The 14,348-nt window shown below is 41.8% G+C and overlaps 1 pseudogene; it reads left to right on the top strand.

Moving 5' to 3' along the window:
* On the top strand, window positions 1-6,502 carry LOC136318347 (uncharacterized protein C2orf78-like; annotated as a pseudogene).
* Window positions 6,503-14,348: the final 7,846 nt, after the last annotated feature.

Genomic DNA, 14,348 nt, shown 5'->3' with positions numbered 1-14,348 from the left:
ATGCAGTCCTTCAGCTACCCTTCACAACACACGGCCGAGCATCGCTGTGCCATTTTACCTGTGAGGCTCAGCAATGGGCTGAGGTTACACTGCATGAGGTAAAGCAATACCTCAATTTGAAGCCAGTCTCCAAAGTCTCCAGTATTTGCAAGTGCCCGAGGTGGCCAACCTGGTTTTCAGAGCACAACATCCAGTGGTTACTGGTGGAGACATCCAGGTTCAGAAGCCTACATATTAACTTAAGGGACAGCCAGGGATCCCTCCATGACCCAGCTGCAACTGCCGCCTTGTCTAAGTGCTGCCTTCAAGCAAAACCCACCATAAAGTTCGCGGGATATATTCATTCCCACAGGGCCAAAACCACAGGTGTGCATGCGCATTGGGTCTCTGTGTGAACAGCCATAGGTCGCAAGTATCAGATTAGAGGTGCTCCTAGAGTGGCCTGCTGGGGAAGTGGGAGGAAGTGAGGGTGGCCGAGAATTGGGGGCTCATAAAAGGGAAAGGAATAAGGGCAGGGAGAGATGGAAAAATTACCACAGGGAAATAGGTCATTTCCATTTTAAAAATTGTTTTATCGAGATGTAATTTGCACAGTATAAAATTCATTATTTTAAAAAGTCAATTCAGTACATTTAGTACACTTACAAGCGCGTGTAACTATCATCATTATATATTTTTTCATCATCGTTCTCTAACCTATAACATTTTTGTTAAAGGTTTTAATGAGAGAGGAGGGGCGCGGGTGGGTAAGCAAGAAGTATAATTACTTCACTAAGTTGTTCACTGCTTGTATACGTGCCATGACCTGGGAAGTGCAGGGTGTCAAACTGGCAACCTCACTATTCCAGGTTAATATTCTATCCACTGCACAACCACAGTTCAAGCTAATGCTTAAAATATTCATCAGCTGAAAATGATCCTCACTTTACCGTTAGCTGTCACTCTTAGTTTTCTCCTCCCTCCAGCCCCTGGTGACCACTAGTCCTCTGTCTTTCTGGATGTGTCTCTTCTGGTGATTTCATATATGTGAAGGAATAGAGTGTGTGACCTTGGTGTCCGATTCTCTCACTTAACATATTGTCAAAGTTCATCCAAGTTGTAGTGTCTGTCACTACCTCACTCCTCTTCATGACTGAATACTATTCTGTTGAACAGATCTACCACTTTGTTTATTCATTCATAAGTTGATGGACATCTAGCTGTTTCAACCAGTAATTTACATTTATTGAGAGTATTTTTGGTGCCAGGAAGCACCAGGTAAATTTTTTACTGCATTTCACAGATAAGAAGATAAGCTTGGAGAGTGTCCAGTATTTGCCCAAGATTAAGAGCTAGAAATTGGGGGGCTAGGGTTTGAACACAAGCAGTCAGACTGTACCCTTGACCAGTGGTTCTCAAACTTTTTGAAGTCAGGGCGCATTTAAAATCCTACAAATAACTGTAGGCATACTATATACAAATTTCTGAGAAATGTTATAATAATTAAGTCAAATAATAAAGAAAAAATACAGAGTACATGCATGCTTTTACCATAATTAAATGAAATAAATATTAAAAAAGTAAATTTATTCTGACATTAAAAAAACACTTTTATGTAACATTTTTTAGTTATGCTTTTTAGAATTCATAAAAAATAAGGCTTAAAAAATAAGAACATGACAATAAAGTTATCTTTTTTATACATATGTAGATACATTCTCAGTAAGATTTAGTAAATTTGGCAGTACTGGTATGAACATGTTAAGATTTTTTATTCTTGTGTTTATGAGAAACATGAGCTTGATGTGTCCTAGAGATTTCTTCAATGTTTGGACATATATGTGAAAGGGAAACTCTCATTTCCTCGTCAATACATTGAAGAAATACTCTCTTTTTACTCTTAATTGTGTTGAATGCAGAAAACACCCACTATACATATCATCTTAACTTGACACCAAACAAGGGCTAGAAGAATCTTGCCTCCAGTCTTTCCGGGGAACATGAAGGGTAGTGTAAACAATTCAGCTCCACAGCTTAACAGCCTTTTGCAACCTAATCAGGCAAGTGAGGTGGGGGGTTGGGTAGACTGTCAGCTTATGGCCAATTCCCCACACCTCTGTCCCACAAAAATCTAAACTCCAAAAACCCTGTTGGATTTTTGGCCCCCAATAGGCACATATTTCTCTGGAATCTCATAAGGCACACCTCGAAATATTCTAGGGTGCACCAGTATGTCCTGGCACACACGTTGAGAACCACTGCCATAGACAATCAGGGAGCACCAAGGAGTCTCAGATATTGACCAAGATCGTGCAAGAAAATATTCTTTCAAAGAATGAACTGAAACCTAGAAACATACCTGTGCATTCACAGGACCCTAGTATGTCAAAATCTAGCAAGAAAATTGGATAAAAACTATATATCCCCCTCCATGCCAGCATAAGAGCCATGGGCTTGAACAGGAAAACCAGATGGTGTCTGAGACAGAAGTCCACCATTCTCTCAGGTTGTGGCACCTGAATAAACCACTTTCCTTTTACACCAGCACCAATCTCAGGAGACTTATTTATTTATTTTTTTTGTAACAGATACCTGAACCTAGGTTTACGTTGTTCAGTTACAGACTTCAGATGTAAAAGAGTGACATGACACAAACACAGAAATGTACAAATGTTTCTTTAGTGAAAATTCACCCTTTCCCCGAACATCCCCAGACACTGATTTCCCTCCTCTCTTAGAGACACTACATTGTCCATGCTGTGTATCCTACCAGAAAACTCCTTATACTTCAAAATATATGCATCACAGTATACTGGTGAATCTGTCCCACTAATTTGAAATGTCACTTTTAGGGTATACTAATGTTTTTCTGAATTATTCTGACATTCTTGCCTATCTTTTATATTAGTATATCTCTAGATTCTTCTATATTCTTTTTTCTGACAGCGAGAGAAAGACTGAGAGAGGGACAGGAAAGACATAAAGGAAGAAAGAGAGATGAGAAGCATCAATTCTTCACTGGGGCACCTTAGTTGCTCATTGATTCCTTTCTCCCATGTGCCTTGACAGGGGCTGGGAGCTAAAGCACAGTGAGTGACCCATGCTTAAGCCAGCAACCTTGGTCTAAAGCCAGTGACCATGGGGTCATGTCTATGAATCCACGCTCAAGCCAGTGACCCAGCACTCAAGCTGGTGAGACCGCGCTCAGCCTGGATGATCCTGCACTCAAGACGGCAACCTCGGAGTTCAAACCTGGATCCTTCGTGTCCCAGCCCGACGCTCCACCCACTGTGCCACATCTTGGTCAGGGTACCCTTTAAATTTATCAACTAACTGCCTATATGGGAATTCAAGACAAAAGCATAAAAACTGTGAGAGCCAAATGAGACGCTGAAGATCACACTATTTTCTAAAGAATAAAAAAGCATCTGTATTAGAAGTTGTATTGCACTCAGTTTTGGGCTCAGAGCAGAGTCCCAGCAGAAAAGTCGAATCCTGAGATTATGTAATATGGTGATAATAGTACCATAATGAAAGAAAATGAACAAGTCTATCTCACTTGTTTGAGACTCAGTTGCCTCACTCATATAATAAAAATGTTAGAACAGAAGCTCTCTACAATGCTTGGTTGCAAAATGCTTCAATTCCAAAAAAGAGCAGACACATCAATACTAGTGCAGGCTCAAGGGAAAGGCAGAAAGGGCAGCGAGTGGTTGTATCAGGCCTAGAGGACAGAGTAGGAACCACACCCCTTGCATCTTCTGCACTCTGTGTCCACATTGGGAGCGCAGGCAATTGATACAGGGCAGAAAACTCCTCCAGCTTTCAGGACCATCAAAAATGGATGGATTTTTGATATCTCAAAGATGACTGTAATTAGAGGCTTTATGATAGCAACAAGCTTAAGACAATGCCTTTCTTCAAACATAGTGAGAGTTTATCAATCTCACTGATTATTTTTACCACCCTCTTGTTCATACATAGACTTTCCAATATTCACTGTTACTTGCGACTTCAAATTCTCTGAGGCTCTCTTCCGGTAGTAAGCAATGCAGCTTCCCTAAAAAGAAGTGTCTCAATATCTTTGGGGTCTCTACTCCAGCTGGAAGCTCAGCAAAGCTACAGCCATCAGCCTCGGCACCTCTTTCCAGCCACTCATGGGAAGTGCCCACCTTTACCAGCATTCTACTAGCACAACTATGTTGTCTGGAGTTCCTGGCCAAGACATTGTCCAGCAAGCACACTAAAAATAGATCACTCTTTATGTATTTCATCAGGAAGGGCTCCCTTCTCTCTCTTACTCTGTGGTATGAAGTGTTCATCTTCACTCAAGGAAGTGGAGAGAATTAAAGGAATTCCATTGAGAATGCTACGCTTTTAAAACAAACTAAAAACCATCCTCACTTCTTATGTGACTTACAACAAGCCTGTGAAACACAAAGAAAACCATGAAATAAGACATCAAACGGTGATCAGTAAGAACTAGAACATTTTCCTCCTATCTCTTAGTGCACGGCACTCTTCTAATCCATAAGAGGAGTTAGTAGAAATGCCTGTCTCATTGTTGGAAGGGGCATGATTGCTGCATTGTTGGTAGGCACAGCATTATACTTACACAAACTGACTGACTTCTCCTCGATTCCTTTGTAGTGATGGAGACTTCCCTGGGATTGCAACCTCCAAGTCAAACATTCTGTCTACCACCAACTCCAGAAATCCCCAAGTGTTGCATTAATAGAAATGTCCACATACTTGAGACTAACCCTTCACCTGATTTAGGGGACATTTCAATGATTCCAGTCCAGAGCTCTAGTGATCTCCTGTCACTACCTCCAGCTCAAAGCCAGGAACAAAAAGAGAGCAAAAATGGGATTATATTAAAACCAAGCTTTCAAAGCACCTGGATACATATCAAATTCCAACAGAAAACCAAATCCTCCACTGCTCCCTTTAGAAATCCCAGATATCCACCAGCTCCTGGCATGCGTAGATCCACTTGGCCAAGAGGAGCACCTGGGCTGTGAAAGCACTGGGCTGGAAAACAATAGCTTGAGTCTAGTGGATCAACAGACATTTGAAAATGGGATTGAGCTTAATGATGGTTTGGCAGACATCGCTGCACTAGAGGAGGATATTTACCTTCCACAGCAGTTAAGTTCCTTGGATGATCTAGATCAATCTAAAAGTCCCATGGTAAGCAAAACCGAAGACACCAGAGCCATCCAGTTCAATGAAGTGCAGAGAAGGTCAAGTGTCACACAGGTTTCCTCTGTTCAAGCCAGGAGGAACAAATGTACAGCCTCTGAGCCTAACAGTGATGCTCCCAAGGCCAAATTCGAGCCCGACTGCCCTGACTATGTGCTTGTGGGAGAAGTGGGGATGTGCAAGGCTGCAGCCAGTGATGGGGCTTCTGAAAACATGGCCAAGGATTCCAACAGCAAACCTCAGAAACGGGCATCCAGCAGGCTCAGCACACATAATGGCCACGAGCAGGAAAAGACAAAAAGAACCAAAGAAAAAAACCCAAGGAAAGCAGAATATTGCAAAGAAGCAGAGAAAAAGTCAAGGCACAAGAGAAGCCAACCATTCCCAAGATGAAGCGAAGAAAAAATCAACCTGAGATGATGATCCAAGAACCTTCAAAAAGCCTGGAAGCCACCTAGGTATGCACATGCTGCAGTCTGTGCAGGTTTTTCATGCTCTGAGGAAGAAGATTGATAATAAAACGGAACTCTCATCCTTCCAAGTCCTGGGAAACTCAAGCAACTTCAAAGGTCCCCAGCTACTCCCAGGTATCAATCCATGGCTAGATACCCTGTATGAAGCCAATGATCCTGAGAAAACTGAAGTCAAACCCCAGAAGCCAGACGGCAGTGTTGAGAAGGAGCTGCCACCTATTGGGAAGGTCAATTTGGTACCTTTGGCTTTTCCATCCTTGGACAGGCCTCAAGCTCCACCTGCTCCTTGCAGGCCACAGTCTCTGGCATCACATCAGGATGCTGTGGCTGACTCTGCCTGGGATCTAACTCAGCTCAGGCTACTGCAGTCCATTCATCTCGGCCAACCTCTGCCAGGTCAGCTCGGACAATTTTAACCAACACTGCTGGCCAGCTTTATCCAATCCTATTTGTTCTGGTACTGACCCAGCTCTAACTATAGCAGTCAATTCATTCCTGGACACTCCTGCATCTTTGGCAGCTCCTTCCAGACAAGCTTGGCCAATTGTGAAAAACCAGGCTGAAGAGGTTTGACCAATTCTACCAGTCCCAGTGCTGTACAGTCTGCTGCTTCTAGGCCTGTGCCCGACAAAATATCATCTTGCATGTTGTTCTAGTGGGAGCCCATTCACATTGCTGTGACAAAGTCCTAGGCCTTAACTAAGCCTCAGAACCAGTATTTACTCCATGATTTTGCCTTGGAACCAGTTCCCTGGAGGAAACCCAATGTTCCTGGATCAGTATTGTCAATGCCCATCACAGAGCAGCAGAGGCCAGAATGAGAAACCATGAAGAAAATGGCTCAACTACAGCAAAAAAAAAAAAAAAAAAGCTTCCAAAAGTACTGTATTGGGGAAACACCTCTTTGAGAGGGCATTTTGGAAACACCTCAATGAGAAATAATAGTAAATGGGAATCTCTCTATACTATGGCTTTGCGATATAAGAGATACTAGAACACAGATAGAAAAATGGCAATGAAGTAGGCAGATGTTGCAATTCCCACCATCCAGAACCAAAGTGGAAGACAACCTAACTTAGAAACAATCATCTTGAAAAACCAACTTTGGTCTAACTAAGAGAAATCTATAACCAAGTAACACCGAAGGAACCACAATGAGCAGGTAGGAAAGGCGGAGACATGGAAAGGGCTGCCCAGGTCTCAAAAGCAAGAAGTGACCTGGAGGTCTCTCACGGTGGGTGATATTTCAGGAGAGTTGTGGGCCCTCAGCCACAGGACCGGAACACCAGCCTGGAGACCCAGAGACTAGAGTAGGCAAATGAACAGTATTTAGCTGAAAGAGGAGCTGGATTACTGTTTGCAGGAGAGAGACAGAACTCTCAGACCCAGGCTCTGTCTTCAAGGGACCACGCAGAAAACCTCCTTCACAGCCACTTACCTGGGGGTCCGGAAGCAAAAGCGAAGGGCGCTGAGAGGACTGGAGTTGCAAGAGGTGAGTGTAATATCGGAGGCACAGGGAAAGATTATGAGACACAGCCACTCTAATTCCTGGCTGACTCATTCCCCAAATCTAAAGTGGCTATTTTTCTTGAAAGTAGCAGCACCAGCAAAGGGAAGTAATTATCTCGCCCACCGGAGGCTCTCCTACTGCAGTCAGCACAGTGAATCACTTAGAAGCAGGGGGCACATCAGGGAAACAGGTTTTGAGTGGTGAGGTCTGAATTACACAGTCCCGCTAACCTGCTGAGCACCCTCAAATGGACAGAAAGGCACAGCTGCGGCGTTAGCTGCGTTGCTTATCCACAGAGGAAACAGGGGTGGAGCCTGGAGAGGCTTCCCATGCGCCTGCAGGGGGTGGAGCCCGGAGAGGCAGCCTGAGCACCCACGAAGGGCAGAGCACAGCAAACCACTCTAAATAGGAAAGGAGTAGAGCCCTAAGAAAAATTCCTCATGTCCACAGGTTCACAGCCCAGAGAGGCAGCCCACGCACTCACAGGAGTTGAGTCCAGGGAAGAAAGAAGTCTCCCACACCCATGAGCAGCCCAAACTGCAGCCCGTGAGCCCGCACTGGTGCCTGAGTGCCTGAGTGCTTGAGGAGGCAGAGGCGGGCCCGTGGAAACACCTTTGTTCAGGAATAGAGAGGCCACACACACTGGCCAAGAGTGGATAAAGCCAAGCTAGGAGTGCAGTTGATAGTTACAATGGCATCATGGCCCAGCAGAGGCAAACACAAATTCTGGATCACCTGTACGTCCAAGGACATGGATAAGGGCCAGTCAAAAGCAATAACCCCCACAGTCTACGCAAGGTTTCAGCCAGGTAGGTCCAGGGCTGGTACATCCAGCAGGCAGATACGAAGAGCATCAGCTCAGGACCTAACAACCATAGAGTGGTATCTTAATTAAGGAAAGGCTCCTAAAACAGGACCCAGCTAAGACATAGAAAACGCTGTCACAAACAGCAAAAAGAGTAGTAGCAGCAGACATGTAGCCCACAGTGGATTACAAACAGCTGAAAGCATCCCAAGAAGATTGAGAAATAACACAACTGAAAGCTGGAGGCAGACAACCCCAACCCTATACTCAGCTAGCTACACAAACATCACATCCAAAGCAGAAGTCTATAGAGAGACAAAATGCACAGACAGAGAAATGCAATTCAAATGAATCAACAAGAGAAATCCCAAGGAAAAGAACTGAATGAAATGGAAATAACTATGATACTGGATGCAAAGTTTAGTATAATGATTCTTAGGATGCTCAAGGATCTTAGGGCAATAATAGATGGACAAAATCAGCACCTAAACAAAGAGATAGCTAGCATCAAAAAGGACATTGAAATCATAGAAAAGAATCAGACAAAAATGACAAACACAATATCAGAAATGAGGACTACATTAGAAAGAATTAAAAACACGCTAGATGAAGTAGAGGAGGGGTCCCCAAACTACGACCCATGGGCCACATGCGACCCCCTGAGGCGATTTATCTGGCCCCCGCCACACTTCCGGAAGGGGTACCTCTTTCCTTGGTGGTCAGTGAGAGACGCAAAGCATGGCATCGTTCACATACAGTACTACTTCCAGTGACGTGGGATGCACGCCTCACGGCTCCGGAAGCACGTCACATCACTTGTTACATCTAGCAGTGACAAATATGGAAACGGACATTGATCATCTCATTAGCCAAAAGCAGGCCCGTAGTTCCCATTGAAATACTGGTCAGTATATTGATTTAAATTTACTTGTTCTTTACTTTAAATATTGTATTTGTTCCTGTTTTGTTTTTTTACTTTACAATAAGATATGTGCAGTGTGCATAGGAATTTGTTCATAGTTTTTTTATAGTCTGGCCCTGCAATGGTCTGAGGGACAGTGAACTGGCCCCTGTGTAAAAAGTTTGGGGACCCCTGAAGTAGAGGATCGAATCAGCAATTTAGAGGACAAGATAAGCAAAAGCCTGAAAGTAAAACAGCAAAAAAAAAAAAAAAGATCAAAATGTCTGAGAAAACTCTAAGAGAGCTCTGTGACAATATGAAGAGAAACAACATCCACATAATAGAGATTCCTGAAAAGAAGGGAAAGAAGAAGGGATAGAGAACCTGATTAAAGAAATCATAGCTGAATACTTCCCTAAATTGATTCTGGAAAAACTCATACCAGTTCAAGAAGCACAGAGAATCCCATTAAAAAGGAACCCAAAGAGACCTACACCAATACACATCATAAGTAAAATATCAAAGCTAAGAGATAAAGAAAGAATATTAAAAGCTGCATGAGAAAAGCAGTCAATCACCTACAAAGGAGCCCCCATAGAACGACATCCGATTTCTCAACAGAAACACTTAAGGCCAGAAGGGAATGGCAAAAAATATTCAAGGTAATGTAGAACAAAAGCCTACAACCGAGACTTCTTTATCCAGCAAGGCTATTGTTTAAAATAGGAGGCATACAAAGCTTTCCAGTCAAAAAAAAAAAAAAAAAACTCATGAAATTCATTACAACTAAAGCAATGCTGTAAGAAATGTTAAGGAGCTTCTTGTAAACAGAACAAAGGGGGGAAAAACTAGTAAAAGAGGAACATAGATCTAAAGAATAAAATGGCAATAAACAATTATATATCAATAGTACCCCTAAATGTAAATGGATTAAATGCTACAATCAAAAGACATAGGATAGCTGTGTGGATAAAAGAACAGGACTCATACATATGCTGTCTATACATGACCCACCTGAAAAAAAAAGATACACATAGACTGAAAGTAAAGGCATGGAAAAAAATACTTTATGCAAAAGGATATGAAAATAAGTGGCATAACACAATACTTATATCTGACAAAATAGACTTTAAAAGAAAGGCTATAGTAAGGGATAAAGAAGATCACTACATAATGATAAAGGGAGCAATCCAACAGGAAAATACAAGCATTAAAAATATCTATGCACCTAATATAGCAGCACCTAAATATATAGGTAGATTTTGATGGACATAAAGGGCAAGATCAACAGCAATACTATAGCACTGTTTCAAAAGAAGAAATGCACCCCCATGTTTATGGCAGCATTGTTCATAATAGCGAAGATCTGGAAACAGCCAAAGTGGCCGTCAGTGGATGAGTGGATTAAAAAGCTTTGGTACAAGCCCTGGCCAGTTGGCTCAGTGGTAGACCGTCGGCCTGGCATGAAGAAGCCCCGGGTTCGATTCCCAACCAGGGCACACAGGAGAAGCGCCCATCTGCTTCTCTACCCCTCCCCGTCTCCTTCCTCTCTGTCTCTCTCTTCCCCTCCTGCAGCCAAGGTTTCACTGGAGCAAAGTTTGCCCGGGCGCTGAGGATGGCTCTGTGGCCTCCGCCTCAGGTGCTAGAATGGCTCTGATTGCGGCAGAGCAACACTCAAAGATGGGCAGAACATCGCCCCCTGGTGGGCATGCCGGGTGGATCCCGGCCAGGCGCATACAGGAGTCTGTCTGACTGCCTCCCAGTTTCCAGCTTAGGAAAAATACAAAAAAAAAAAACCCACAAAAAAACTTTGGTACATATATACTATGGAATACTACTCAGCCAGAAGAAAGATGACATCGGATCATTTACAACATGGATGAACCTTGATAACATTATACTGAGCAAAATAAGGAAATTAGAAAAAAATAAGAACTATATGATTCCATACATAGGTGGGACATAAAAATAAAACTCAGAGACATGGAGAAGAGTGTGGGGGTTATGAGGAGGGGGGGAGGAGAGGGAGGATGTTGGGGGAGGGGAGGGGCACAAAGAAAACCAGTTAGGTGATGGAAGACAAATGGACTTTGGGTAATGGGAATGCAACATAATCAAATATCAAAATAACCTGAAGATATTTTTTCTGAAAATATGTACCCTGATTTATCAATGTCAACCCATTAAAATTCATTAAAAAAAGAAAATGTAAACATGATTGATGAACCTTTAACCAGATTCATCAAATAAAAGAGAGAGAGAGAGAAAGAGAGAGAGAGGACTCAAATAAATAAAATTAGAAATGAGAGTGGAAAAGTAAAAACTGACACAGCAGAAATACAAAGGCTTGTAAGAAAATACTATGAAGAATTAATTGTATGCCAAAATATTATACAACCTTAGGTGAAATGGACAAATTCTTTGAAACATATAATCTTTCAAATATCAATCTGGAAGAATCAGAAAACCTAAACAGACCGATTACAACAAATGAGATAGAAACAGTTATCAAAAACTTCCCAACAAACAAAAGCCCAGGACCAGATGGCTTCACAGGCAAATTCTACCATATATTCAAAAAGAACTAACTCCCATCCTTCTCAAGCTATTTCAAAAAATTCAAGAGGAGAGAAGACTTCCAAACCCCTTTTACCAGACAAGCATAATTCTGATTTAAAAACCAACCAAAGACAATAAAAAGAAAACTACAGGCCAATACCCCTGATGAATTTAGCTGCTAAAATTGTCAACAAAATATTACAAACCAGATCCAGCAATACATGAAAATAATCATACATCATGACCAAGTGGGATTTATTCTTCATAGGCAAAGCTGGTACAATATTCGCAAATCAATCAATGTGATTCTTCACATAAACAAAAAAAGGAGAAAAATCACATGATTATATAAATAGTTGCAGAAAAGCATTTGATAAAATCCAGCACCCATTTATGATCAAAACTCGCAGCAAAGTGGGAATACAGGGAACATACCTCAACATGATAAAGGCCATATATGACAAACCCACAGCCAATATCATACTCAATGGGCAAAACTTAAAAGCAATTCCATTAAGATCAGGAACAAGACAGGGGTGCCCCCTTACACCACTCTTATTCAACATAGTTTTGGAAGTCCTAGGCACAGCAATCAGACAAGAAGAAGGCATCCACATTGGAAAAGAAGAAGTAAAACTATTATTTGCTGGTGATGATATGATATGATATGATACAGTACATAGAAAACCCTAAAGTCTCATTCAAAAAACTACTGGACCTGATAAATGAATTCAGAAAGGTTACAGAATATAAAATTAATAATCATAAGTCAGAGTCATTTTTATACACCAACAATGAACTGTCAGAAAAAGAAATTAAGAAAACAATCCTCTTCACTATTGCAACAACAATAAAAAAAGTACCTAGGAGTAAATTTAACCAAGGAGGTTAAAGACTTGTACTTGAAAAATTAAAAAACAGTGATAAAAGAAATCAAGGAATATACAAACAAGTGGAAGCTATACAGTGTTCATGGATAGAAAGAATATACAGCCCTGGCCGGTTGGCTCAGCGGTAGAGCGTCGGCCTAGCGTGCGGAGGACCCAGGTTCGATTCCTGGCCAGGGCACACAGGAGAAGCGCCCATTTGCTTCTCCACCCCTCCGCCATGCTTTTCTCTCTGTCTCTCTCTTCCCCTCCCACAGCCAGGGCTCCATTGGAGCAAGGATGGCCTGGGCGCTGGGCATGGCTCTGTGGCCTCTGCCTCAGGCGCTAGAGTGGCTCTGGTCGCAACATGGCGATGCCCAGGATGGGCAGAGCATCGCCCCCTGGTGGGCAGAGCGTCGCCCCTGGTGGGCGTGCTGGGTGGATCCCGGTCGGGCGCATGCGGGAGTCTGTCTGACTGTCTCTCTCTGTTTCCAGCTTCAGAAAAATGAAAAAAAAAAAAAAAGAAAGAATATACATAATTAAAATGTCTATATTACCCAAAGCAATTTATAAATTCCATGCAATTCCCATTAAAATACCAATGACATATTTCAAAGATATAGAACAAATATTCTAAAAATTCATATGGAACCAAAAAAATATATAAGTAGCCTCAGCAATCTTGAAAAAAAAGAATAAAGTGGTGGTATCACACTTCCTGATATCAAGTTATACTATAAGGCCATTGTATAGAAAACAGCCAGTACTGGCATAAGAACAGGCAGATAGATCAATGGAACAAAATAGAGAACCCAGAGATAAACCCGCACCTTTATGGAAAACTGACATTTGACAAAGGACGTAAGAGCATACAATGGAGTAAAGACAGTCTCCTTAACAAATGGTGTTGGAAAAATTGGACAGCTACCTGCAAAAATATGAACTTACACCATTCACAAAAATAAACTTAAAATGAATAAAAGACTTAAATGTAAGTTGTGAAACAATAAGCTTCTGAGAAGAAAACATACGCAGTAAGCTCTCTGACATCTCTCACAGCAATATATTTGCTGATTTATCTTCACGGGCAAGTGAAATAAAGGACAGGATGAACAAATGGAAGTGTATCAAACTAAAAAGCTTTTGCACAGCTAAAGACAACATAAACAAAATAAAAGAACAAACCACACAATGGGAGAACATATTCAACAATGTGTCTGATAATGGATTAATAATCAAAATTTATAAAGAACTTGTAAAACTCAATACCAGGAAGATAAACAATACAATCAAAAAACGGCAAAAGAATGGAATAGATATTCCTCCAAAGAGGACATTCATATGGCCAATAGGCATATGAAAAAATGTTCAACATCACTATCGTTAAGAGAAATGCAAATTAAAACCACAATGAGATATCAGGTCACACCAGTCAGAATGGTGTTCATTAACAAAACAACACATAATAAGTGCTGGCAAGGATGTGGAGAAAAGGGAACCCTCCTGTACTGCTGGTGGGAATGCAGACTGGTGCAGCCACTGTGGAAAACAGTATAAAGATTCCTCAAAAAATGAAAAATGGAACTGCCTTTTGACCCAGCCATCCCACTTTCAGGAATATATCCTAAGAACACCACATCACTGATTCAAAAAAAGAAATGCACTCCCATGTTTATGGCAGCATTGTTTACAATAGCCAAGATCGGAAAACAGTCCAAGTGTCCATCAGTGGACGAGTGGATTAAAAAGCAGTGGTACATATACACAATGGAATACTATGGGGCCATGAAAAAGAAGGAAATCTTACCTTTTGCGACAACATGCATGGACCTGGAAACTATCATGTTAAGTGAAATAAGCCAGGCAGAGAATGAAAAATATCACATGACCTCACTCATTTGAGGAATCCAATTAACAACGTGAACTGAGTAATAGAATAGAGACAGAGGTGGAATCAAAGGGACCAGAGGAAAAGTGGACAGAGGGAAAGGGGATGAGAGGATGGGATCAGAGAAAAGAAAGAGATTGGTGAGATTATGTACTCATAACA

The sequence above is a fragment of the Saccopteryx bilineata genome, unplaced genomic scaffold (genome assembly GCF_036850765.1).
Source record: "Saccopteryx bilineata isolate mSacBil1 unplaced genomic scaffold, mSacBil1_pri_phased_curated manual_scaffold_49, whole genome shotgun sequence".
Taxonomy (NCBI): domain Eukaryota; kingdom Metazoa; phylum Chordata; class Mammalia; order Chiroptera; family Emballonuridae; genus Saccopteryx; species Saccopteryx bilineata.
This window is presented reverse-complemented; position numbering and strand designations above follow the sequence as displayed.